This window comes from Protopterus annectens, chromosome 12.part0 (assembly GCF_019279795.1).
Source record: "Protopterus annectens isolate FY-2018-M chromosome 12.part0, PAN1.0, whole genome shotgun sequence".
In the NCBI taxonomy this organism is placed as follows: domain Eukaryota; kingdom Metazoa; phylum Chordata; order Ceratodontiformes; family Protopteridae; genus Protopterus; species Protopterus annectens.
This window is the reverse complement of record NC_056746.1, coordinates 17145493-17171632: the sequence shown is the minus strand read 5'-3', so window position 1 is coordinate 17171632 and position 26140 is coordinate 17145493. Positions and strand designations below refer to the sequence as shown.

At 42.3% G+C, this 26140-nt stretch overlaps 1 protein-coding gene across 1 annotated transcript in view; it reads left to right on the top strand.

The window, feature by feature from the left end:
* The window catches only part of PFKFB1 (6-phosphofructo-2-kinase/fructose-2,6-biphosphatase 1), a 507147-nt gene that overhangs the window by 46911 nt on the left and 434096 nt on the right, over positions 1 to 26140 (top strand). The gene's annotated exons all lie outside the window — the stretch shown is intronic.

The following is a 26140-nucleotide window of genomic DNA, read 5'->3' as shown; positions in this document are numbered from 1 at the left end:
ACTTCATGAATTTAAGAAGTAGCTGGTTCATATAAACAGTAGTCTTTTTCACTGTTGCAAGATACTATACTCTGAATTTCTTCAGCAGCTTGTTATGATTTCACTTTGCACACTATAGAGTTATCAACTTTACACTCAACTAAATCCTACTAGTCTTTTTACCAATGCAAAAGTCTCCACTCATTTAGGTTCCTTTTTTTCTAACAACCAGAAGGCTCCCACTGACTTGGGTTCCTTTTTTCAATACACAGTTGGTATTTATGCTACAAAACTTCCCCAGAATAACTCCATTCCTAATCACAGAGCAAACAGCAGAAATACCACTAGGTGTATTTCTGTACAGCAATACCATTGAACTACTTTGGAAATACCATACTAGAGGACCAATTTAATTATTACTTTGAACTAAGACATGCCATAGCATCAGCACTTTACACATTGTTTAGAGTTTTACATTTAGACTGTAGTTAAAAAATGTAGTGTATTCACTATTTTCCAGTAGACATGCTTCAAAATTATTTGACATATTTTTCTCATAAAGCCAGTATGACAGTTCCGTTCACCAAATCATTGTTTCTTGCAACCATAGGCTTTGTATTGTCACAAACTTGCCACAAGGTTTTTCCATCACTTCAAACATCAGTTGCTGCTTTATGTTCTGTAAACACACTACTCTTCCACACTTTGTATTTAATTCCAAGGCTTTCTTTTAGGCACATCATCTTTAAGCACTTTATACTTCTGCGGTGGTGCAGTGGTAGTGTTGTTGCCTCACAGCAAGAGGTTCTCCTGTTCGATTCTCGGCTGGAGTGCAGGGAGTGCCTTTTGTTTGGAGTCTGCATGTCCTCCCCGCGGTTGGGTGGGCATTCGAAAGACATGCATAAATGGGCGTGCCTTAGTTGAAGGTTGAACGTCGAGCTGGCACCTCGGCTTTCGTGAATATCATTAGCGGACCGGAATTCTGCTGTGGTGACCCCTAACTGGGAAAAGCCGAAAGACAACAACAACCTTTAATCACTTTATAGTCACTAGGGGAATTTCCTGAGCTTTTTCCTGCATAAGAGGTAGTTTACTACCTCCTACATTATGGTTCACTGGTTTCAGTTCTTCATTTATAATGCAGTAAACTACTGTTTGCGGTTTCAAAATTCTTATTATCTATCCCCTTAGTCTCTTTTGCCAGTATGTTTAAGCACATGCTTCATACTGCAAGAATATTTTCCAGCATATTTCTTTCAATAGCTAAGAACACTCACTATGGACATTTTAGCAAGCAAACTTCCAGTAATTTACTTCCACAAAAATACTCCTATTTTCTGAGACCATTGTTTCTGATCTGATAATTCTGTCTCTACACACCAATTATTCTCTTTAAATTGAGTGGAAAATATATGTCTTTCTATTTCTGGCCCTCTTTTTTACTCCTTCACTTTAGGCAACATATTACCATCACAGAGGGTGATGCCACAATATGAGCAAAAATGATTGATTTCAACAACTGGCTGTCTTTTGGTGTCATTCTAAGGGGATGCAATGTTTATCAGATTGGGAGGACATAGTTAACATAACACGTTGTTTTGCCAAGGATGGTCTGCACCTTTCTCCTCTAAGCTTTCAAATACTGGCTAAAGCTTTATCCACCACCATAGTGCCTTTTTTAGGCAATGCCAAATTTGCAAACCTACCAATGTAACAAAATCAACTCAACTGAACCTTAAGGTATTACTGCTCAAAGAAAGGATCCCACATACAAAACTACAGTCCCCCCAAGCCTTCCTCACACTCAAGAATATAGGCATCTATGCAGTTACTGAGACATTGTTTAAAGTGGCAGAGAGTACCCCAACAGTGCAAGGTTTCAGCGCCTTTCACATTTTCAGATCACTAGCTGCATAAACAAGAGATAAAGGTGGAGGTGTGTCAATATACATCAATTACAAACATACCTCTAGGATGATCAAACAGGATGACATGCTGAAGTTCCTCCACATGCAGATCACCATAGACAAAATCCTGTACCATATCCTAGCCAGCTATAGGTCACCCTCCATGTCCCAAGAATCTCACAATGCATACTTGGACCTACTGGAAACACTTTGCATCCAACCTAACAGCCTACTCATGGGGAGACTTTAATTGGTTCATAGATTGGTTCATAGATTAGTACTAAGCTAACTGCCCTTGCGAGCCATTTTAAGCCTAGCCACTTATCCCTTGTGAGACTTAAGCCCTGCACCTTGTGCTTGCAAGGCAAACACCTTAACCATTAGGCCACCCTCCCAACCCCTCTATAGACCGTGAATCCTACATGGTCTCAACTCTACAGTCGCAAAGATTCCTGGACTTCATAAATAGAACCACCCTTGCCAAACAGTAAATATGCCCACTTGAGGCTCCAACATACTAGACCTTGTACTCACAAATATGGGAAAATGCTGCATGCCTCCCAGTGTCTCATCCTCCTGGTAAGGTCTGACCATAAAGTTGTCTCCTTCAAAATCACCTCTGTAATCCCATTAAAACCAGTAGTATTCCAATGCATATTACCTTTTGTTAAGTGTTGGTTTATCAAATTAAATGCCCTTCCAAACACTGAGAACACAGCATCCTCTGCTGAATTGCTGTCAGAAACTCTGTACAACTATGTCAATGTCTGCTGATGTACTACCAGAAGTAAGCCTAAGACTAGCCCCAGAAACAAACCACTCTAGTGGCATCATAAATTAAACAGGATAAACAACAAAAGGAAAAAAATATGACAAAAATCAGGAAAGGTAATTTACATAAAGATGAAACTCTCTCATCAAACTAAACAGGTAACTAAGAGGATTAATTAAATCAAGCAAAGCCAACTTTGAGGTGAAGATAGCCTCCCAGGTGAAAGATAACCATAAGGCATTCTTCAGCTATGTAAGAAACCTCAAGGGCAGCACACAGCAATGTGCTGACCTGGTGGTTAGTGGTGTCAAATTCAATGAGCCTGGCGATATAATAAATGTGTTAGCAAACAAATTCAGTTCCAACTTTACCCCCCTCACCACAATCATCCTCCAAAAATACCCCAAACATAACACCTCCAACTATAATAACAAAGCATTTACTGGCTGCCCTTGCTAAAGCCAAGAACACAGCCTCATTGGGCCCTGATAACATCCCAGGATGCCTCCTGAACAATTTAAAATATGATTTATCAGAACCCATGGAGCCATTATTTGACTAGAGTCTTAAAACAGGCTTTGTGCTACTTGAATGGATTACTGCAATGGTCATCTCTATTTAAAAGGAAGGACCTTCAATAGATCCTGGAATCTGCAGATGCATTATTCTGGCAAGTGTTATTCACAAAACTATGGAAAAAATGATCATGGAATAATTAATGAGGACATAGGAGACCTCTAGACACTGGATCCACCCCACGTTGGCTTTGTCAAAGGAAGGTCATGCTTACTGAACCTGGTGGACTTCTTTGAAAAATTCATTATATTGGATTAGGGGAAAGTGCTGCATACTGCCTCCCATCCCGAGATCTGGCTAAAGCACTCTATGATTGGTCTGATGAAACATGGAACTAGGTATAACTCCCTTTGTAACACAAATTGGGCAGCTAACTGGTTCACTGATAGGACATATATGGTTATAATCAGTGAGACCACCTCCACAAACAGGCCAGTTACCATTGGAGTCCCCCAGGGCTCTGTGCTAGACCCACTCCTCTTTGGCATCTACTTCTCAGATGTTAAAGCCAATGTCAAAGTCCTCTGACTATGAATACCCCCAAGATGAGAACACCCTTCAGGAAGATCTAACACAGACAAATGCTTGGTATGAAAGCCATGGTTTAAAATTCAGTACTAAGAAATGTGCTAGAGTACTTTTTGGTAAGTCATCCACCTTTGGTATCTGCGCTATCAATAAACCCTAAAAGTTGATTCATTAGTCAAGGATCTTGGAACTCATGTAGATAGTAACCTAGCCTTTGTTCAGCATGTGTCCAAGGTAGAAATAAAATCCTTCTATGCTGGACAACTTATAAGCAAGGAAATGGCATTGCATCTAAGTCCATTGAGGTTGCCATACCACTGTTCTCAGCCCTTGGAGACAAAGCCAGAGAGGCAAGATTATGTTGGTTTGGACATGTGCTGAGGAGGGATGCAGAGTATATTGGGAAAAAGATGCTAAGGATGAAGCTGCCAGGTAACAGGAAAAGAGGGAGGCCTAAGATAAGGTTTATGGGTGTGGTGAGAGAGGACATGCAGGTGGTTGGTGTGACAGAGCAAGATGCAAAGGACAGGAAGAAATAGAAACAGTTGATCTGCTGTGGCGACCCCTAACGGGAGCAGCCAAAAGAAGAAGAAGACTGTACTGTGGAACTCCAACTCTGCATGGCCACAGAGAATACTTAACTTGCAGTACTGTTTACTGTGTTTAAAGATGTTAAACATCTGATGTCCAGATGTGCCCCAAACTCATTACATGGTCAGCATAGACCAGTAGTGTATTGTTTTCTAGTATGTTACACATTAGTTCTTTGCTGCATGTTATAGATACATACCATGTGTAGTGTAGTAATACTGTACAGCACTAGTGGTGTGCTGACATGGTAGAACTGTTGTTTAGGGTGTACATGTGTGGATTATGGCCAGCATAGATCTATTATGCACATAATACTGGCTTATGTGAGTGTGAGATTCTTGCTTTCTGTGGGAGGAGAGCTGGGTTTGGAATCCAGATGTTTGGTAACCATATGCATTGCCATATCAAGCAGTGGTGTCCTGTTTGGTGGGTGGGACTGAATGCTAAACATGTGTGACTGGTGGTGTAACACATGTATTATTGTTAGTTGTAGGTGTCCTACTCTGTAGGGCCCTTGGGGTTGAAAGTGTATGATGATCAGTGGTCATACTGCATGCTTTGTTATGTCAGGAATAGGTGTCCTGCTCTGTGTTAGACTGGGTGCTGAATGTGTATGATAGTAGCCATAGTTCATGCAATGTGTGTTAGACATGGCCAATATGTTGTGTGCAGAGGTGAGTGCTGAACCTTTGTGATCAGTGGCAATACATAATATGTTACCATATCAGATGCTGGTATCCTACTGTGGTGAAGGCCAGGGGCTGAGCATGCATTAGCAATTGCTAAGCAATGCACTGTCATACTGCTAATGGTGATACAGGTTAAATGCACTGTGCTGCAAGTAGACATTCTGTGTATATGGCAATATACAGCCGTGTCCTGTACACAACATGTGGACCTGCACATTTGCCAGTGAAGAAGTTTCATGTTTTAATGTGTTAGCACTACTATTGTGCATAGTATACTATACTTGTGTGAGGGACATATGCTGTGCTGTGCTGCGATGTTATGTCTGCAATGGTTTATATCATTAATGGGTATGCATCCTTACCAGTGTGACCTGTCTGTGTATCAGCTGCTGATCTGTGCTGTGCATACTGCAGATATGCACCTGTCATACTGCTTATCTGAACTTTTCCTGACATGTCTTAATATCTGGTACTACTAAAAAGATGTCCAGCAAAATTCACTGTTACAGTGCATTGTGGTTGATGCTCACCAGGCCAACACTGCATCTATCTATGGCATGTTGTGCACATGTCTTTGGCATGCAGCTGTGTGGTACAGTTTTGATGTGTTCTATATCTGACCTGGTCCCTGCTCTGCACAGCTATGTACTGTACACTAACACCATATGTCTTGCTTTGACTGTGAAAGCAATGGTCTCTGTGGTAGCAATATTGCTATATGTGTAGGTCACAGCACTGTCCTCAGCCATGTGACCTTCCAACTGGCTGTTGCATGTTCAAAGCTATGGCATACCATCATTTTCCTTCATCTTTACTGGTCCCTGGGGTGTGCTATCTGTCATGGGTGCAGGCTATGCTGCACACCAGCTGTCTGGACACCGTACACCTATATGGCTATGTAAGTAAATATTGGCATGTCATTTTAACATCAATTTCACATTGCAGGGTGATGTTGCTGGTCATGTACAGTGTTGCTATATTTGTACTGTCCTGCATGGCACACATTATAAAGCATGATATTCCAGCTCCACATGTGCTGGCAAAAAAAAAACCCAGTTTATATATTCTTGCTATTAGTTGTAGCTACCCATTTACTGTTCCGCAGTGTAGAAGCTGTGCCTGGCTTATATAAATGTGACCACATATGCCCAGTACTTTGATATTGTTTCTTCATGTAGTTTATCAATATACAAAAAGCTAGAAAAGCAGTCAGTGACCATACTTGTGTACATTATTAAAATAATAGAGTCATTATCAGAGAAAACTGATTGGTTATGGCATTTTCCAAGATGGTATATTATATATGCATATTTATTTATATATATATGTGTGTGTGTGTGTGTGTGTGTGTGTGTGTGTGTGTGTGTGTATATATATATATATATATATATATATATATATATGTATATGGTTCCACTTTATAATCTCGAAATACCTGTATCTCGAGACCATAAAGTCGAATTTTTAAAATCGCGAAACTCCATAACCGCAAATACGGAAATGTCGAATTCATGGTTATGGTGTTCTGGTATTTGTCATGGGATGTAATGTGTAGAGCTTATATGGTTTAGTGTGTGGATTTGGCTGGTATGTAAGGTAAGTGAGCATTTTGTTAGGATTTTAGGTATTTGTTTGAGTGTATGTGAGTGTGTTTGGAAGTTTTATGTTTGGGTTAGAGTAGGCAGGTAAAAGCATGAGTATTTAAGTGTTGAAAGTGATGGTGTTTGTATATTTGTGATGTGTGCATGTGTGTGTGTGTGTGTGTGTGTGTGTGTGTGTGTGTGTGTGTGTGTGTGTGTGTGTGTGTGCGTGCACGCGCGAGGGTAATGTAGAGAGTCTAGTGGTGAGTTTGCTGTCTTTTTCTGTTTGGTGCGATCTTGGAGTTAGCATATATAAGTGGGGGGGGTGGGGGGGTGCAGCTTGCTTATATGTAGTGCAGGTTTGTTGATTTGTGTTTTAGTGTTTGTGTGTGTTTTGTTTGTTTATTTGTCATAGTGTGGGTAGGATGGTGTGTGTTGTGTGGTGTATGGTGTGTTTATGTTCGCGATTTTGTGTTTCTCGGTTTTGGAGTTTCGGGATTTCAAGCGATCGACTTTATGGTCTCAAGATACTGAAATTCGAGATTTCAGTATTTTGAGATTATAAAGTGGACCCATATATATATATATATATATATATATATATATATATATATATATATATATATATATATATATATATATATATATATATATATATATATATATATATATATATATATATATATATATATATATATATATATATATATATATATATATATATATATATGTATATATATATGTGTGTGTGTGTGTGTGTGTGTATATATATATATATATATATATATATATATATATATATATATATATATATATATATATATATATATATATATATATATATATACAGGTCATTATTGAAATTACACTTCTCCGAAATTTAAAATCACAAGACGACTACACAGAAAACCTACTTTAATGAATGATCAGATCACCAGAATTTTACTTCAGAAAGGAACCAGTCGGCCAACATGGAGAAATTTGCCCTTTTCCCCACTATAGTGTGAACTCGGAGTTGGTATTTTTAGTTAGAGGCTTGTGGGGGGGTGAAGCCCCCAATTGGGTGGGTTTGTTATGCTTCAGTTTGTTTATTATGTAGTGTTGGCCAGCTGGTTCCTTTCCCAAAGTAACATTCTGGTGATCTGACTGTTCGTTAAAGAAAGTTTTCAGCATAGTCATCTCCTGGTTTTAAATTTTAGAGAAGTGCAGTTTCGGTAATGTAAAGTAGACCCATATATATATATATATATATGTATGTATATATATATATATATATATATATATATATATATATATATATATATATATATCTAGTAACTATTCAAAGCATCTAAAACCCATAACATCTAAATTCAAAACATCGAGACCATAACATCGAAAGCTCAAAACATCTAAAACCCATAATGTCGAAAACTCAGGACATTGAAACTGTGCATCACAACATCGAAAACTACAAATCACATATAAATAACATCCCCTCCACCTATAACAACACCAAACTAGCAAACACACTTTTTACTACGTTTCTGCAGGGGGGCAAGCCCCCCTGCACCCCCCATGATGGGGGGCTGTGCCCCCCCGTAAATTAAATATACCAACTCCAAGATCGCACTACAGTGGAAAAACGTTAATTTCATAACTTCACTGCATTGCGATCACCATAAAGAATGTACACATAATCCCTGGGATTCATGAAGCTTGGTGCAAGGCCGGCATTAGGCTTGCGCCGACCGTGCGGTGTGAAGATGGCGCAGTAGCGCCAAATGCATATTAATGAAGGCGCGCTGCCGCCACAGCCACGTGCATAGGAAAAGGAGCATGAGTGCATAGGGCGTGTCGAAGTGCCGCACGGAGGCGTGGAAATGTCAGCTGTCGACGTGCAACCTAAAATGCTTGCATATAACAATTTGCAAGAAATAGTAATCACATCTGTCAGTGTCCGTGGATACTGAAACGTATGCAAAGCATGCAAGACAGTTCCTGCGAACACAAAATGAAGAAGCAAACACAAATGCACGGTAGGGAATAACGGGTCCCTATCCCGCGAACAAATGACATTGAAAACCGTGTGCCCATAGTCCAACACAGTGTAGATAGTTATAGCAAGTGGAAGTGTAACGCATCATATATTAGCGAGCCGCCAATAGGTACATCCAGCCCAATGGTCAGGGTCACCAGCTGACCCATATTGTGAGGGAGGGTACACAGCTGGGCAGATGTGTCCATAACAAAAAACACGATAAATGTAAATATCTAGTGACCGTATGACCGAATTATATCCCACAACGTATGTAATAGTCACATACAATAGGTATGTCCGTATTTCACATACCAGATGTGACAGGAAATAGAATAAGCATGTAAACGAAATGGAAGGAGCATATAAACTGCTACAACAATAAGGCAACATGTAGGCTGAAAGGAACAGTATTATCCATAGCGTTGACTGTGGGTACGTGTTGTCTAGTACAATTGGATATGTGTCCGGAATATATCCCATCCTGGACATAGGAAAAGGTGGCATCCTACTAATGATTAGAACAGTCGGCCAAAATCCGCACATCTGCGGTCCAAGCCGAACTTGTCAGGATGTGTTACAGTTGAACGGGTATTACCCGGGTATACCAACCATGTCATGAAAGTTAAGTATGGGCGTGTACCTATGTGTGTGAGGTATAGCATGTGGAAAGTCAAACATAGGTTCATAGGTTCATACTACGCTATCTGCCCTAGGGCATTTATAAGCCTAGCCAGAGTGTGTTTGGCTTTCGCCACCTATTTTAAATTAATTTTGCTATGCCCTTTTTCGAGGTTAGTATACTGTGCCTCTGTCTAACAGTGACACAGAAGTGATACCTGGGGTAAACCTATGATCTCCCATCCACTCATCAAGATTCCTCTCGAAGAGAGTCAATGAGGGACTCTGCCTAACCTGGACTGGGATTTTATTCCAGAGTGAAGGGAGCCTCTGGGTTATGAATCTGTCCCTCCAGCATGTCCTATTTATTTCAGTGCTGAGGTTCAAGTCTCTCGAGCGCATAGCTCGATGGGATTTGGATTTTCTGAGGTGCAGCATGTCCATTAATTCCAGGTTGGACATGGCTTTATACGTCAGGCACAGATCACCTCTGAGCAGGCGGTATGCCACTGAGTAGAGCTGGAGTTTCTTTAACTTGGCAGCATATGACATCTGTTTGAGCCCTTTGATCCTCTTGGTGAGGTACTTTTGAGGTCTTTCCAGTTGCTACAGGTGTCTGGTAAGGTACATCCCAAAAGGGGCATTGTACTCAATTATGGGCCTGATGAGGGATGAGTAAAGAGGCATGATGACCTCCCCTGATCTAGATGTGAATCCCTTCATGATTAGGTGGGCTATATAAAATGTTTTTCTAACCACTTTGGCCACGTGGTTGTCAAATGAGAGATTGCTATCAACTTGGGTCCCCAGGCCCCTAATTACTTCTTCTGTACTTAATGGATTACCACCTATGTGGTAATTTGTGGGCACTTTGTTTTTGCCAAAGGGATGACTATACACTTTTGGCGTTTATCTTGAGGCCATGGCTCTGGCACCAGTTGTCTGTTTCTATGAGGCCCTTTTGGAGGATGCTTGTGTCGGCTGGAGAGTCGATTATGGCACCCAGTTTGCAGTCATCTGCGAACTTGGTCAGCCACAGTCCTTCCATGTTGGCCTGTACCTCAGAGAAATATATACCGAACAAGAGAGGTCCCAGGACTGAGCCTTGTGGGATGCCACTTGTAACTGGTTTGAAGTCTGACGTGGCTCCAGCAATTCTAACTATGTGGGTTCTGTCCTTGAGCCAGTTTGCAACCCATCTAGTGACATAGGGGTTTATATTTAAGCTGGTGAGCTTATCTATAATGCCCGAGTGGGGTATTGTATCGAAGGCTTTTGCGAGGTCCAGGTAGGCTGTGTGGACCACCTTCCCCTCCTCAATGGTCTTGGTGACTGCTTTAAAGAAATCGACCAGGTTTAAGAGGCAGGATCTGCCCTTAACAAAGCTGAACTAGGTAGGATCCAGTGTCTGTAGGTCCCCAATATCTTTATTTATGAGGTCCATGATGATCCTTTCCATAGCTTTGCAGACCAAGCTAGTCAGGCTTATGGGGCGATAGTTTCCAGGATCCGTTGAGGCACCACCTTTGTGGAGATGGACCACTGTTGCTGTATGCCACTCTTTGGGTACATATCCTGTAGTAAGGCTGAGATTGAACAGTAGTTTTATGTTTGGGTTTAGCTCTTTTTGGAGTTGATGTAGGACGCAGCCCGGGACACCATCTGGTCCCATTGATGCTGTGTTTTTTGCTTTGGAGATGGCGGCTCTTACCTGAGCATCTGAGATGTCAGGGGGGGCAGCATTCTGCTGGGATAGATATTTGCCCTTTTGGTGGGGATGGGGGTTTGCGCTGAACCTGTCAGCTAGGATGTTGGCAATGTCTGTGGGTTCGATGTATTTTTTGTCATTTTGGACTAATTCTGAACATATCTGGGAATTCCCACCCAGGTTCCTAACATAACTAAAGAAAGCCTTGTGATTATCCTTAGTGTCCTGTGCAATTTTTCTCTCGAAGCTGGCCTTAGATGATTTTATGAGTGCCCATAGTTTTTTGCTAATACTGATCAGAGATGCCTTCCCTTTTTGGGATTTTGCTCTATCATGTAGTAGCTTCCTCCTTCTATTGTATAGTTTGTTTATGGCTGGGATCCACCAGACAGGACGTCTGCCTTTGGAGGACTGGGTCTTGGTTTTATTTGGGATTGCATGATCCATGCATTCCTGAAGGTGTTCATAGAATGCATTTATAAAGGATTCTGTGGTCTGGGCCTTATTTTCCACAAGCTCGGGGGGCTTTGAAGGATTCCACCTCGGTTTTGAGGAGTGTAAAATTTGCTTTAGAGAAGTTTTTCACTGTGGTTTTCTGGGCAGGGGGTGGGGTCGGGATGTGAATATCCAGTGAGATTAGTTTATGGTCTGATCTTACCAGTGAGGGATACACTTCTGGTCTGGAGCATAGAGTCCCCATGTTGGTGATGATCAGGTCCAGTATGTTTTCCCCTCTTGTGGGAGTGGTAACAAGTTGTTCCATAGCATTTGATTTTATAAATTCTAGGAACCTTTGGGCTAGGGTGTTGGAGCTAGAGTAATGCTCCCAGTCTATGTCTGGGTAGTTGAAGTCGCCAATATAATGGTGTTGGGAGAGACCTTCATATTTTCCAGTGTTCTCAGAAAGGCCGAGTGGGGTTCCTGGGTTTGGGAGGGTGGTCTGTAGCAGGCTATAAACTGGAAGGCAGTTTTACCCACTGTTAGTTGCACATGGATAGTCTCTGATGCTTCGTGCTTTGCCACCAACCTGGAGGTGTGGATATCTTTGATGAATATCGATACTCCCCCTCCTTTTGTGGTTCGGTCCAAGTTTTGGGGCCGAAAAGCATGGTATGAGGTATAACCTGGTAGTGCTGGGGTGCTCTCGGGAGCCTTGAACCTGGTTTCTGTTACTGCACAGATAGCAATGTTCTCCATGCTAAGGAGAGTTTCGAGTACGTGCATCTTGAGGTTTAGACTTCTGGCATTAAGTAGCATTACTCTTAGTTTCTTATCCCTTGTGATACCTATGAAGGTGGGTTTGTCTTTTGAGCCTTGCCTAAAAAAGGCACTATGGGGGAAGCAAGAGCCTTTGCCAATATCCGAAAGCCCAGGGGTGACAGGTGCAAGCTGTCCCTAGCGAAGCATCGTGGCTTGCGAGCATGTCATCCCAGGCTGACAGGCATTGGATCCCCTTTGAATGACACCAATACTTAAGCCAATTGTTGAAATTGATCATCTTGTCTTCATATTGTGGCATCATTCTTGGTGAGGGTAAGATGCTACTCAAGGTCAGGGTCATACCGGCCTGGGCTACATGCTCAGAGAGCTCATCTATGTCTCTTTTCATGTAGTCCAGGGAGGTACATCTCAGGTCATTCACACCAGCATGGACAATGACCGAGTCATATTTGTACTTGCCTTGGAGTGACCTGAGTGCTTGTGTTATGTGGCGGATCCTAGCGCCCGACAGGCAGCTCACCATGACCTTCTCCTTGTTCAGCCTGGTGAGCGGGACGTCAGTGTGCCTGATGATAGAGTCACCTATTACAAGTGTATCAGGTGTGTTGTTTAGCCTTAAGGGCTGTGACTGTTCGGCACACTGGCTTTGTGAGCTATCTGTTGCACATGTTTTGTTTTGGGGTATCGGTTGCTTGGGTGTCTGCTTTGGAGGTCCCTGCTGCTTAGACAGATTTTTATTTAGAGCCTCCGAGTATGTTTTTGTGTGTTTATGTGTTTGGTTTGCTGTTGTGGTAGGTCTATGTGAGACTGGAATCATAGTGAGTGTGGTTTCCTTCTCCTCCTGACTGGTTATGCCAGTACTGAGTTGAGAGAGCTTAGCCTCCAGTTTTGCTATATGGTTGCATCTCTCACATGTGTTGGAATTTGTTGGGAGGAGGAGAGGGTTGTCTGTGTACATGAGGCAGTTGTATCATTGCCTCAAGATTCCCAGATTCACCAGCTGGACCGGAGAGGAGATTGACAACTGACCTTTGGACATGCTAGAATAGTATTGGGAATTCCTTTATAATTGAAAAAAAGGGCCAATGGGGAACAATGTACTCAAGGAGAGTTTGTGAGGGTGTAGTGCTTTTAATTTTTTAGTGCTGACTTATATAATTGCTTTAGTGAGCAAGTGCCAGGTAACTTAAATGCAGTGTGTTACAAGTAACTTAAATGCAAAAACGACAAACAGTAACTTTCTTTCAAGTGAAACAAGGAAATAAGTACAGTAAGCAATGCAGATATCAACTAGGGATCCACAGAAGTGCTGAAAAGCCACGTTTTAAGTGGAATTAGCATTTCAGGGAAATAACAAGCAAACAAACAACAAGCATACAAACAAAGCTAGATTCAGCAGGCCTGGATCTAGTCTAAGCTACAGCAAACAAGGTGTACCAATTTCGGTAAAAAACAGTTCAAATATGCAGGCACTATAAGCCTTTAACCAGAAATTCCCAGCTCAGAAGGGCAGAGTCCAGCCTCTCCTCCTACAAGAGTGCAGACTACGAACCTTCTTAATGTAAATAACTGGCCTGAAGCACAAGTGCTTAAACCAGAACTAATACACTTTTTGAATAACAGACACTGAGCCCTCAATCAGCAGTTCCCAACTTAGAAGGATGTAAGCTACCTGTCCTGCCACCACAGTGCAGGCCACAAACCTTCCTAATGTAGAACAACTGGTCTGAAGCCCAAGTGCTTAATCCAAAAGACTTAGAATGATAGCTACACTTTAATCAAATTACTACCAAGCAGTAATAAATACAATTGAATACTTTAAAGAATGCCTGGATTAGTGCTCAAGTTATACAAACAAAGCTAGATTCAGCAGGCCTGGATCTAGTCTATGCTACAGCAAACAAGGTGTACCAATTTCAGTAAGAAGCAGTTCAGATATGCAGGCACTATAAGCCTTTAACCAGAAATTCCCAGCTCAGAAGGGCAGAGTCCAGCCTCTCCTCCCACAAGAGTGCAGACCACAAACCCTCTTAATGTAAAATAACTGGCCTGAAGCCCAAGTGCTTAAACCAGAATTAATACACTTTTAGAATAACAGACACTGAGCCCTCAATCAGCAGTTCCCAACTTAGAAGGATGTAAGCTACCTGTTCTGCCACTACAGTGCAGACCACAAACCTTCTTAATGTAAAACAACTGGTTTGAAGCCCAAGTGCTTAAACTAAAAGGCTTAGAATGAGTTACACCAAGCAGTAATAAATACAATTGAGTACTATTGAGATGATGCAAAAGCAAAATAAAGTAGGAAGAAACACAAATACAGTAAAAGCAGATATTTTTTTTTTGAGTGAGCAAATGAGATGGGCCCAGGAGTTACAGGACAGAAACAAGTGCAAATGCAAGCCTTCAAATCAGAAAGTTGAGAGAGATGGTAGACCGCCCAAACGGCCAATAACTACAAATTCTGGGCCAGAACCACTCCTTATGCGGTAGACAGGTTACCTAATGCTTACCACTCCCACTGATAAGCTAGAAGGCTTCCCTCCAACACAGAAAGGCTTGGGGGGCTCAGAAGCTTACAAACAGTCCTGGATACAGCAAATTTGTATCTGGAACACTAATTACAGGAAAGGTAGGAAACAGGCTTACAATTTATTTTTCTTTTCAGAAAAGTAGCAAAAACAGTAGTAAAAACAATTCACATGCAGTGCAAGCTGGCACACTTGAGTATGTAGCAATATTAGTCCACACACAGTTTGAAAAAATGTATTTAAATTAAAAAGGACTAAAAGCAAGTGCAGAAAGGGTTTATTAGGTAGAATGTGGTAAAGAGATGGGACTGGGGGAGTGTCCTAGATCAAATCTACAGTGGGGCGGGCACTGCAAAAGCCACCAAATTTAAACTACAACCAAGAACTTGGGGGGGGGGGGGGCAGTTTCAAAAGAGATGTGAGGAATCACAGTGCAAATTATAAAACAAGACAAATATATACTGATCTCTGTATATTTGCAGAACAGTAAGACAACAGATATCTAAGCAACAATTTAGCTCTATAATACAGAATAATACAGAAAAATATACTCAGCTCTATATATTCGCAGATAGTCTTGTAAGGCTCTCTCTCAGTGCACAGGTTCCAGTTTAAATGCAGGCTGTTATTAACAGGTCAAAATTAAGGGAACTTGGAGTTAAGCAACACACAAGCTATAAAAACCGGTTATATCAGTTGAAGACAAGGCAGAAAATGATGGGGGGGGGGGGGTTGGGAAGACAGTTTCAACAGAGATGTGAGGAATCACAGTGCAAATTATAAAACCAGAAAAATATATACTGATCTCTGTATATTTGCAAAACAGTAAGACAACAGATATGTAAGCAACAATTTTGCTCTATAATACAGAAAAATATACTCAGCTCTATATATTTGCAGATAGTCTTGTAAGGCTCTCTCTCAGTGCACAGGTTCCAATTTAAATTCAGGCTGTTATTAACAGGTCAAAATTAAGGGAACCTGGAGTTAAGCAACACACAAGCTATAAAAACCGGTTATATCAGCTGAAGACCAGGCAGAAAATGAGGGGGGATGGGGAAGACAGTTTCAACAGAGATGTGAGGAATCACAGTGCAAATTATAAAACCAGAAAAATATATACTGATCTCTGTATATTTGCAGAACAGTAAGACAACAGATATCTAAGCAACAATTTAGCTCTATAATACAGAATAATACAGAAAAATATACTCAGCTCTATGGCAGGGTAGTCCACACAACCATACAGGTACCTGACGTATGTAGGGTATGCATTGTATTACCTTGACCGTGTCATGGGCCATCAACCAAAGCAGTGATGAATGGAGTGTCAGGAATATGTGGGGGGAGGGGGATGGGTAATGGTATAATCTTCAAAGGCGTCACTGTGTCGTATGCAGAATAGGTGAACCGGAGGTGTATGAGGGAGTAGCGGGTGAAGCAGAAAGAAACACAAAAACATGTATACACATCTGCAATACAACCAGACAGGCCATACTGTAGAACACAATCCCACAAACATATGAATATTAAAATGTGCGATACAAATGTACAGACATGTCACCGGCACATACCCACAGATTGGTCCTGATAGAACTGGCCATATCAAATGCAACACACCTGGATGCATAATGGACTACCCAGCATCCCCTCCACAGCACACAACCCACCCCCATACCTGAACATCCACCAAATCCAGCCATACTTGGCCTACTAGTTTGGTGCAGCCAGACCTACACATAGTGACCACTACGCATATGTAGTAGGTAGAGTCACCCTAGGCAGTTTCAGGATTGCAAACTATGTATCCCTTGCATGTAAAACCCCCAGCACATTTTCGTAACACCAGAAGAATGTTCAGTATTGGTCTTGTTATTGGTCTTGTTACATTTTTGGGATATCCCTCATGAGATAAGTAACCTATGTAAACATTAGAATGAGTATGAAGACACGATGTCCAGTCCTGTAGACATCTGGACACAAGTGGGAATGTGCAGTAGTGGTGCACGAGACTGTCCAGCTGTAGATGGTCATGCAGAACCTACTACCCAGGATCAAACACCTGCCCGTGACGCACGTGTCCCGACACGAATAAGCAAGACAATATATTGTACACATTCACATAGTGGCACATGGTATAAGGGTAATAAAGGCACTGACGTAAACAGGATACCCCCTGAACCACTGTGTGAGGGACAATTAATGCGTATGTAGGTGCGACCTGACCAACAATGATACAATGCCAAATGTCCTGTGATTGTAGGAAATAACTATGTACCATACTGCATGTAACAGTTGCCTAAAGTGGTTACATCAGGATAGAATAAACGTAATTCGTACAAGAAACAGGCAAACAACAAAAGTGCTAAAGGTATAGGCTCACAGCTAGGAAACAAATGAATGTTCTAAACCTGTACTGACCGTGGCTATGTGTTGGCCCAAACAATCTGGTGTCCCCAGTAGGGTTACCATCTGTCCCACTTTGCAAGGGACATTCCCTCTTTGGACAGTTGTGTCCTGACAAAAAATATTAAAAATGGCAAATGTCCTGAGATTGTAGGACATAATTATGTCCCAAATGTTATGTAATAGTTGCATAAAATAATTATTTCTGTATCTAAAATACCTAAATGTTACAAGAAACAGAATAAGCAACTAAACCGCTACAACAATAGGCTTTTATGTAGGAAAATAAGCAAAGTTCTATCCGTTGTACTGACCGTGGGTATATGTCGGCCTGTAAAATCTGATGTGTGTTCTGAAAATGTCCCATCTTGGCCATTTGAAAAGGTGGCAACCCTAGTCCCCAGAATACATCCCAACCTGTACATATGACAATGTCAACGCTACCAATGGTCAGCACATTCGCACAGTAACTGGCCAGCCTCTTAACCACTCACAAAGCCAGTGATCTTTGGAGGAAAGGTGTTGAATGAGAATGACTACTTACAACAATGAAGATTAATAGATGCATTTTACTGCAGAAAATTAGTAGTATTACAAATCTGTCAACACATTCCAAGTTAATAGTACTAATATGGTAGAAGTGCCCATGATTGTCCTTGAGTTGTCATAGCCTTGTCCCTGTCACTGTAGAAACGAGTCCTCGAGTATCACAGAGGTCCATACACATAAATACACCAACCAACAGTCCCATCTGTTGACAGGACTATTGCATACCTGTAGTGAATTTATAACTGATGTCCAGAATAATATTCATTGTATCTATAAATTAATTAAATAGTCATATGGGAAGGGAAAAACTTGGAACCCTCCAACCTGCATTATGTAGTGGAACCGCTCCCTGCCCTAAATTATGTAGCGCCAACCTAATAATGTGGTCAGAGGTGCCTAAACACCTGCATCTATAAACACAGGTAAAATGTTAAAATCTGAACTAACTCTGTCCATGTGCTACATCTGATATTTGAACAGCGCCAGGGCAGTTGTAGTCACCAGTTGGCCGAGCCTAAACCCGGGCACATGAACACCTGACAATCAAACACGTGTATGTGCGAGGACTATAAGAATAGAAGTTCTGAATATCCTTGGAGTGAGTAGACATGCAGCACGGGTCCAAAGCAATAGGAAATAGGGAATGTCCTAAGTGTAGTACTGTGGTTTTCCCAGCAGGAGAATGGATGCCTGCTGTATAAGGGAAGCGGTGAGGCATATGTCAGAGTAGCTATGAACCATGGGTATACATGTTAATGAGCCAGAACAACAATAGTGTAGTGGTTACAGCATCCGCCTAACGTAAAGGCATTCCCGGTTCAAGTACGACTATAGCACATATTAATTGTGTAATGAATGCCTCTGTGCTGTAAAGCCAATATTTATACATGTAAAGGTGACCGTGCTCGCATGGGTCCATTAACTGGATTCCATCAATCAAAGTGGTACTTTCATAAGGAATAAGGCACATGTAATCCCAAAGAAGTGCCTGTAAACATATGTAACTCAGAATAAGTAGATGCAAGTGCGCATGCGCAGGTGTACGCAGCTATTAGCATAGCTAATGTATGTTGTCTTGTACAGCTGTAACTTTTATATATATAGATAGATAGATGTGTGTATAGATAAATATCCACAGACATAACAGAAATATGCAATTATATATCTGCATATATATCTATATGTACACATATATGCATATATATATATATATATATATATATATATATATATATATACACACACACACACACACACATATATATATATATATATATATATATATGTATATATATATAGACATACATACATATATATATATATATATATATATATATATATATATATATATACATACATACATACATATATATATATATATATATATATATATAGATATGTAAGGAACACCGAAAGATGAAAGCAAACATAAGGGTTGTGAAGGGAATCCAGAGCAAGTAAGGAATTATAAAGTGCTCGCAGAGTATGTCAGATAAAGCTGCACAAGTGTGAGTAGAGCACCGCTCTTCACACCAGAGGCAGGGTTATACCAGTGGCCATAACATCGTTAAAGTGCTACGTCAACATTGTAAACAGACGGAATGTAGTACATGTTGTGACCACCGACACTTGTAACCCGCAAATCGTTCATAATCCATAACACCAGGAAAGGCACGTATGTGCAAATATGAATGGATGGTGAGCCTGTGAATACACGAGGTGGTACAAAATATGTGTAGGGCCCCAACGCTCATGAGAGGGCAATGTGTAAAGGTGTGTCATGGCTGCGATATCAGGTGTATAATGGCTGTTATGCATGGGAACTCAACACGGGTGTGCAGAAGAAACTGTGGATTTGCGAATATGGACACAGGAGTGCTAGGGTATGTTGCGCCAGGTGCAATGGAGCGGCCCACGGAGGTCAGCTAGTATGTAGGTGCGATTCCCAAATAGAGCATTGTTTGCGTGGAGACATACGTGAATGGGCGTATCGTTGTCGGACGTTGTGCGTTAGGGCTGGCAGCCCAGCACGTAAAACCTATATGCAACCCATGAGCGGAACGGAGTTCTGCTGTGACAACCCCAAACCGGGAAAAGCAGAAAGACACAACTACATGAAGACATCAATATGTTGACGTACAGTCACAGTAACACATACACTCATCCTATCAACAGTAATAATATGAATGTGCACAGAAACAAACACAGTAGCAGGAATAATAGGCTGCGCATACGAGTAATAGGTCGAATGACACTATATCGCAGCCCAGTTAGCAGCGGCACCCCAGACATGAAAAACGTGCAACATCTGTCCGCTGTATAACGTGCAATATACTGATCACAAGTTCACTGGAGTGGAGTGCCAGTGTCATAATGACTAAGGCAATAGTATGCTGTTGAAGCAGAGATAAAACCTAATATGCATGTGTAAGTGTCCATGTCTGGGAAATGTATAAGTTAATGGACACACAGATGTATATATATATATATATAGATAAAAACGTATATATACATATATCTATATTAATTTATATACGCATATATATATATATATATATATATATATATATATATATATATATATATATATACATACACACACACACACACAAGGATATACTACGGATATATATAGATAGATATATATACACAAACAACAGGTATTGATATATGCACATACACACAAAACAAAATATATATGTCAGTGTAGATATGCACATGTACATAAATAGGTTACTTCACAGCAATTAGGGGTAACATATTTACAGCCCTAGCATATGTGACTGGGAGGTCCAATAAATAAACATTGTACCCCCCACATCGCCCAGCTAGGCCGGACAGACATACAGACAGGCAATACAGATCAATACACTGCCGCTGTCCAAAACACTGGTAGGAAAGTACCAGTGGGAGAGATCTGCAAGGTCTACACTTTAAACATGGATAACGGTGTCCCTTGCGGGACCCCAAAAATTCAGGGTACATGTGAATCTGCTTACACTAATACGAGCAGGATGTAGGTGTACATGGAACAGTAGGTTGTGCAAGTGTGATAATACATGGGTTGATAAAACGTACGATATGTGTCCCGAGATGGGGAGAGTGGGTAATGTGTAGGGGTGTGCTCATACCCCAGCTGCGCTTGCAGTAAGTATTTGTCATGACTGCTGTAGAGGGGTGCCAGGTAGGTGGACCATGGGTATGCAATAATTGGCTTAAGTGTGCAGGTGCTGGTTGGCAGAGATGTAGTAGGCCCGCCCAGTGGAAGTCATTAACATTCCTTTGTGGGCATAGCATACGCCTACACCTCCCAAACCTGAAGAGCACATCTACCGGATAGTCTGTAAACCATCGGGGGAATACATAGAGACCAAATCAGTGCCGTGTACCCGATTTAGCATGGACGTCCATAGTTATGTATCAGAATGTAACAAAGTCCAACTAAACACTTCCAGAACTAGTGATATTAGGTGAACAGGTGGCAGAATACAGGTAATGACAGATGACAACATGTATGAGTCATAAACAGCATGTACCTCGACAAACCTGAATGAATACATATGCTCTGTGACTGTAAATGTGTCTGGTTAATAGAACCAGTCATCTAAATGTGTCCCACAGGGTGTTATGCATTGTTCCTGATACGGTGTTCATTCACACCCATTGATATGTGAGTTCTGCTACTGACGGAAAGTGCATAATTTGCTGACCACCTTAGGTAGATGATAGCATAATAGAAGTGGTTCAACACCCGTACGCCTGCGAGGGACACACCCGTCTGGGCAGTTGTGTCCTGCAAAATGACAGCTATGGCACATGGCCTGTGAGTTTGGGAATGGAGGCTATATAGTGTGTGTAGTGGTGTCAGAAATTAATTTGTTGTATCAGAAACAGCTACATGTAATAGGAAACAGTATTATCAGTTATAATGCTACATGAATAACCTTAACGTATGCAAACCGTGGAAGTCGTCCATTTACTACTGGCTGTGGGTATGTGTTGCCTTGACACATGTGATAGCTCTACATATAGGATCTATAGGGCTGCCACCATTCTGAATGGCCAAAGTGGAACCTGCTCTGTAGAAATGTCAGACATACCAGGGCAGAACATACCTACAGCCATGCATAGTACAGAAATATACATATCGAAACAAATGAAAGCGTAGTCTAGCAGCAGTAAAGTTGCTTATGCTACTACATATAACATATCGACGTGTCAGGTATACAAGACCTGTAACAAGCAACCAGTACAGACACGTACAACATGAGAATGTCCCCTAATCAGGACAGTTGCAATGGCTAGGGTATTGTCCATACCTCTCAACTGTCCCTGAATTTTAGGTACATCCCTGAGTTTGACTGAAAGTTTAACTCTGTCCCTCTTAATCCCTCCTAAAATTAGTGAATGTTGAAGGAAAGGTGGTGAATTACACTTAATGACTAATGACAATAAGTAAGACTTATAAACTACTTTTACTTCAGAAAATGTGTATTAAGTCATATGCTCTGATTCTGTCAATGTTTCAAGTTAATAGCACTACTTTTGTAAAAGTGTCCCTGATATTTTCTTGACCTGTCTCTGATTCTGTAGAAATGTGTCCCCGATTGGTGGAGAGGTCTGGTATTGTCACAGGAGATATGCCTAATGAGGGACTGTCCCATGCAAAGTGGGAAAGGTGTCACTCCTACAGTCTCCCGTCGTGCAATCTGAAAGGTTGTAAATGTACAGTAGGTATGCGATAGCATGACTCAGCGGATAGCTGCGTTAACAAAATCATAGTCACATGTCAGCATTGCAGAGTATCAGTTCCCATGTATCAGGCAGATGGGAGCAGATCGTATGAGGAACACGCATATAATATGATTACGTCACTGGACAGGCCGCCGAGTCCATACAGTTGAATGCCTGCTGTCGCAAAATGGTTACACATACCCGATACTGTAGTCATGTAGTCCGATGTAATACACATCACAAGGGATCGCACACACCCAGCGTGAGTGACAAATGTAAGTGGAAATGTCGGTGAGCGAGCGGCTGTAAGCGTGTTTGTCTACCAGTATGCCAGTAGTGCACTGTCAAAGAAATGTTGAGTCTAAACGGGTATAAGGTGCTGTGACCAGAGGTCAGCAGTGCTTAACACTGTGCAAACCCATGCACAACTGCTCCCACCTGCTGGAATGTGCCTTACCCAGTCCATATCCAAAGGCGTCGGTCTGTCCGCAAACAAAGAACCGCCCTATTCATGTGTTGGTAGCAGTACCCTGTGCACATAGCTCATGTGAATTAACAATAGACCATGGCATATGTACAGACAATAGACCACACACACACCATACAGCGCAGTCATCCAACAGTATAGCAATGTACTGGCAGATATGTCCGGACCACTGGTGTATGCATGCCTGGCCGTCCTGTGTTTCAGTGTGTGAGCATGCCTAGTATGACTGTTTGCATGTTGTCAACCGACATTACCGTCATACCATCATGTGTGTGAGCATGCCAAGTATGGTCAACTGTATCGCATGTGTCACATGTCCAGATAGTTAGTACTGTGTTGCTGACCCCACTTTTCTACACAGACAGGTGTCATGCTGTGTCTGCAGGGTAGCTAATGGTCTTGTGGCATTGACAGTTGCTACATGTCTGCATAGCGTGGGGGGATATCCAACCACAGTCCTACACAGCACCGTGGGTGGCGCACATGACTCTCACATGTGTAGGTTTGACGGGGGGCACAGCCGACAGTTGTACACATCTGCCGCTACTGTACTGGTATGCCAGGTGCTCCATGTCAGTGTGTGGACCTACCTAAATTGCTGGTTGGAGGGATACCAGTGTACGTCAATTCCCAGCTTTAAATACCAGCACAGTGGTGTTGGACTTCCTAGCTTACACAACCTACATCAAACTGCCTGGTCTGCTGTAGTCTATGTGTGTCTTAGGGGGTTGGGGTCATTCTTTGGGCATATCTATAGCCCATTGTATATCATTTGTCTGTATTGGTCCACATCTGTCCAGCTGCATGGAATGTGTGTGGGCTGTATGGACACACATGATGGTCAGCCCATAATCTGCAGTGGGTTAGGACACCCTGTGTACTACTGGCTACCATTGTGACCCCCATATGTGCTACAGAGGTCATGGTGCCACTATGGATGTGTACTGTCTGCTGCCCTAACATTCTGCCACCACAGTCACTTGTATGCTCACATACATACCATAGCAATGGGTAAATACACATTCTAATACAACTGCCAATTGTTAGGTCAATAGACATACCCTGGGTGTGTTCTGGACTTGAGGACGGTGCTGGAGGGCTGCCTATGTTGGATGCACACAGTGCACCTCCTATACATGGCCGAGCACAGGAAGTGTCATGTTTGGCATCCATTGTACTGTGTGCGGGTCAGAGAGGGGAAATCCGTGATTACCTACTGTGTCAGTGCATATGCCTTGTGTTGCCTCTTTGCCAAGGGCAGGTCATACTGTGCACGGGCTTTCGCCGACTGTGCCCTGCTCAGGTAGTTCCTTCACCAAGTCACACTGTGCCTGTACAGGCCTTGGCAGTTATGTTGGGCTGTGTGGCCCTGCCCCATACTGTTCCTGCTGCAACTGTTACTGCAGGATAAGATTGTGTAGCATAGCAAATACCATAACAACTTGTATGCATGTAGCTAGTGAATACTGCAGAGCTCTACCAGATGTGTCCAGATACCAGAACCATGAACTGAGCATCCCAAACACATGCACAAGTATATGTCTTGCCTGTGCATCTGCCTCATTATGGTGTGAGTGTTCAGGTGTGTGTGCATTGCTGATGGGTGTCATCAGCCACGACACCAGTGTTTACCCAGAATCCCCCACTAGGAGACTGTAGGGGATGTCCATATTGGCATTGGTGTGGTACAGCTGTGTCAGAAGCCATATATCAGAATCATCATAGCTTCCAGGGCAGACAGCACACACATTCAATCTCATGCCCTGGCCATCGCATATGGCCTAGCTGTTGGAGGGTATGCCCCTGCAGTGACTGTAGGCCCTACCCCGCTCACCGGGTGGTGCTTCGATGTGTATGTGTGTGCAGGCTATAGCACCCAGTACCCCAGGGTAGTCATCCATGTGGTTGAACTGATGCATATTGCTGGTCTACTAATCACGTGTGTTGAGGACATGTACGTGCTCACTAGCATGTGTTGACATGGCGTCTGTGAACTGGTGCAATACTCTGGATACAGATGCCTGTGAGATACCCATGATATCCCCAGTTGTGCTGTGTGAGGTACCTGTGGCTAGTACACCTAGGCCAACACATACCGTGGTATCCACTGTGATGTGTTTTCCTCAGCCTGTTTGATGTGTCAGGTGTGGCAGGCACAGGTCAACAAGCCACTGTAGGAGGTCTCTGTCCACCCCATAGTGCTCCATCATCCCCCAGCCCATGTAGCCCCTGGTAAGTCACCCTGGGTCTATAAAGTCTTATGTCACCCCAGTAAGGGTTATTCAGCAGCATACACATTCTCACTGCCCCAGCCTCCTGCACATGTTGGTATATGTTGCCTGCTGCAGCCCTTCTCATTTGGTTGGACTGTGTCGTGAAATGTCCCCGCAGGTATACACTGGTGGTGTAGAGTGCGGACAAAACCTGTGTGTATGCTGCTTGCTCACATTACCGTACTGTTCAGGTGTGGGCTGGCCATGTCATCTGCTGATTGTGCTGATCAACACCTGTTTGTGCAGCCTGTACACCCTGACTACCCCACCATTGCTGTCATCCCTCCCAGTGTCACCAGGCAGGTATAGACACACCCCTAGCTTAGGCATGCTATGGCAGGAGCACTCCTGAGGCACAGTTCTGCAATGTACTTACAGTATGCCTGACCCCCCTCCCGTGCTGTCAACTATATTCGAGACCTGCACCCGGCTGACTACACACATACACTCCAGGGACTTGCTTCACACCCTGGTGATAAATGGGATACACTATTGTCAACCTCATCTGCACAGTATAGTCTTCTAATGAATAGTTATATGACCCCATACCGAACCTCCAAATTAATAACCACTGCTCAGTGTCGCTCAGATCCGTACACAACTGGCAACAGGTGCCTTACTATCACCATATTCGATGTCCCATGGTCTTTTCAGCAACAAAATAACCTGTGTCTACATGACTACAGATGATGTGCATTACCACCACGCCATGGCAGATATACATAGATCCCAGGTTATCACGTACAGATCATCTGGCACAAACATTCAATAGTGCTGATGTCCCCAGACATATATGTTCACATCTATGTACACCTCTATATCTACATATATCATATATATTATTTGTATACATATATATATATATATATATATACATACACACATATACATGTACACACATATGTAGATATGGCATTTATATCACAACAGCGGACCACATGACAGCAAAGCATTACACAGGAATGAAAAGG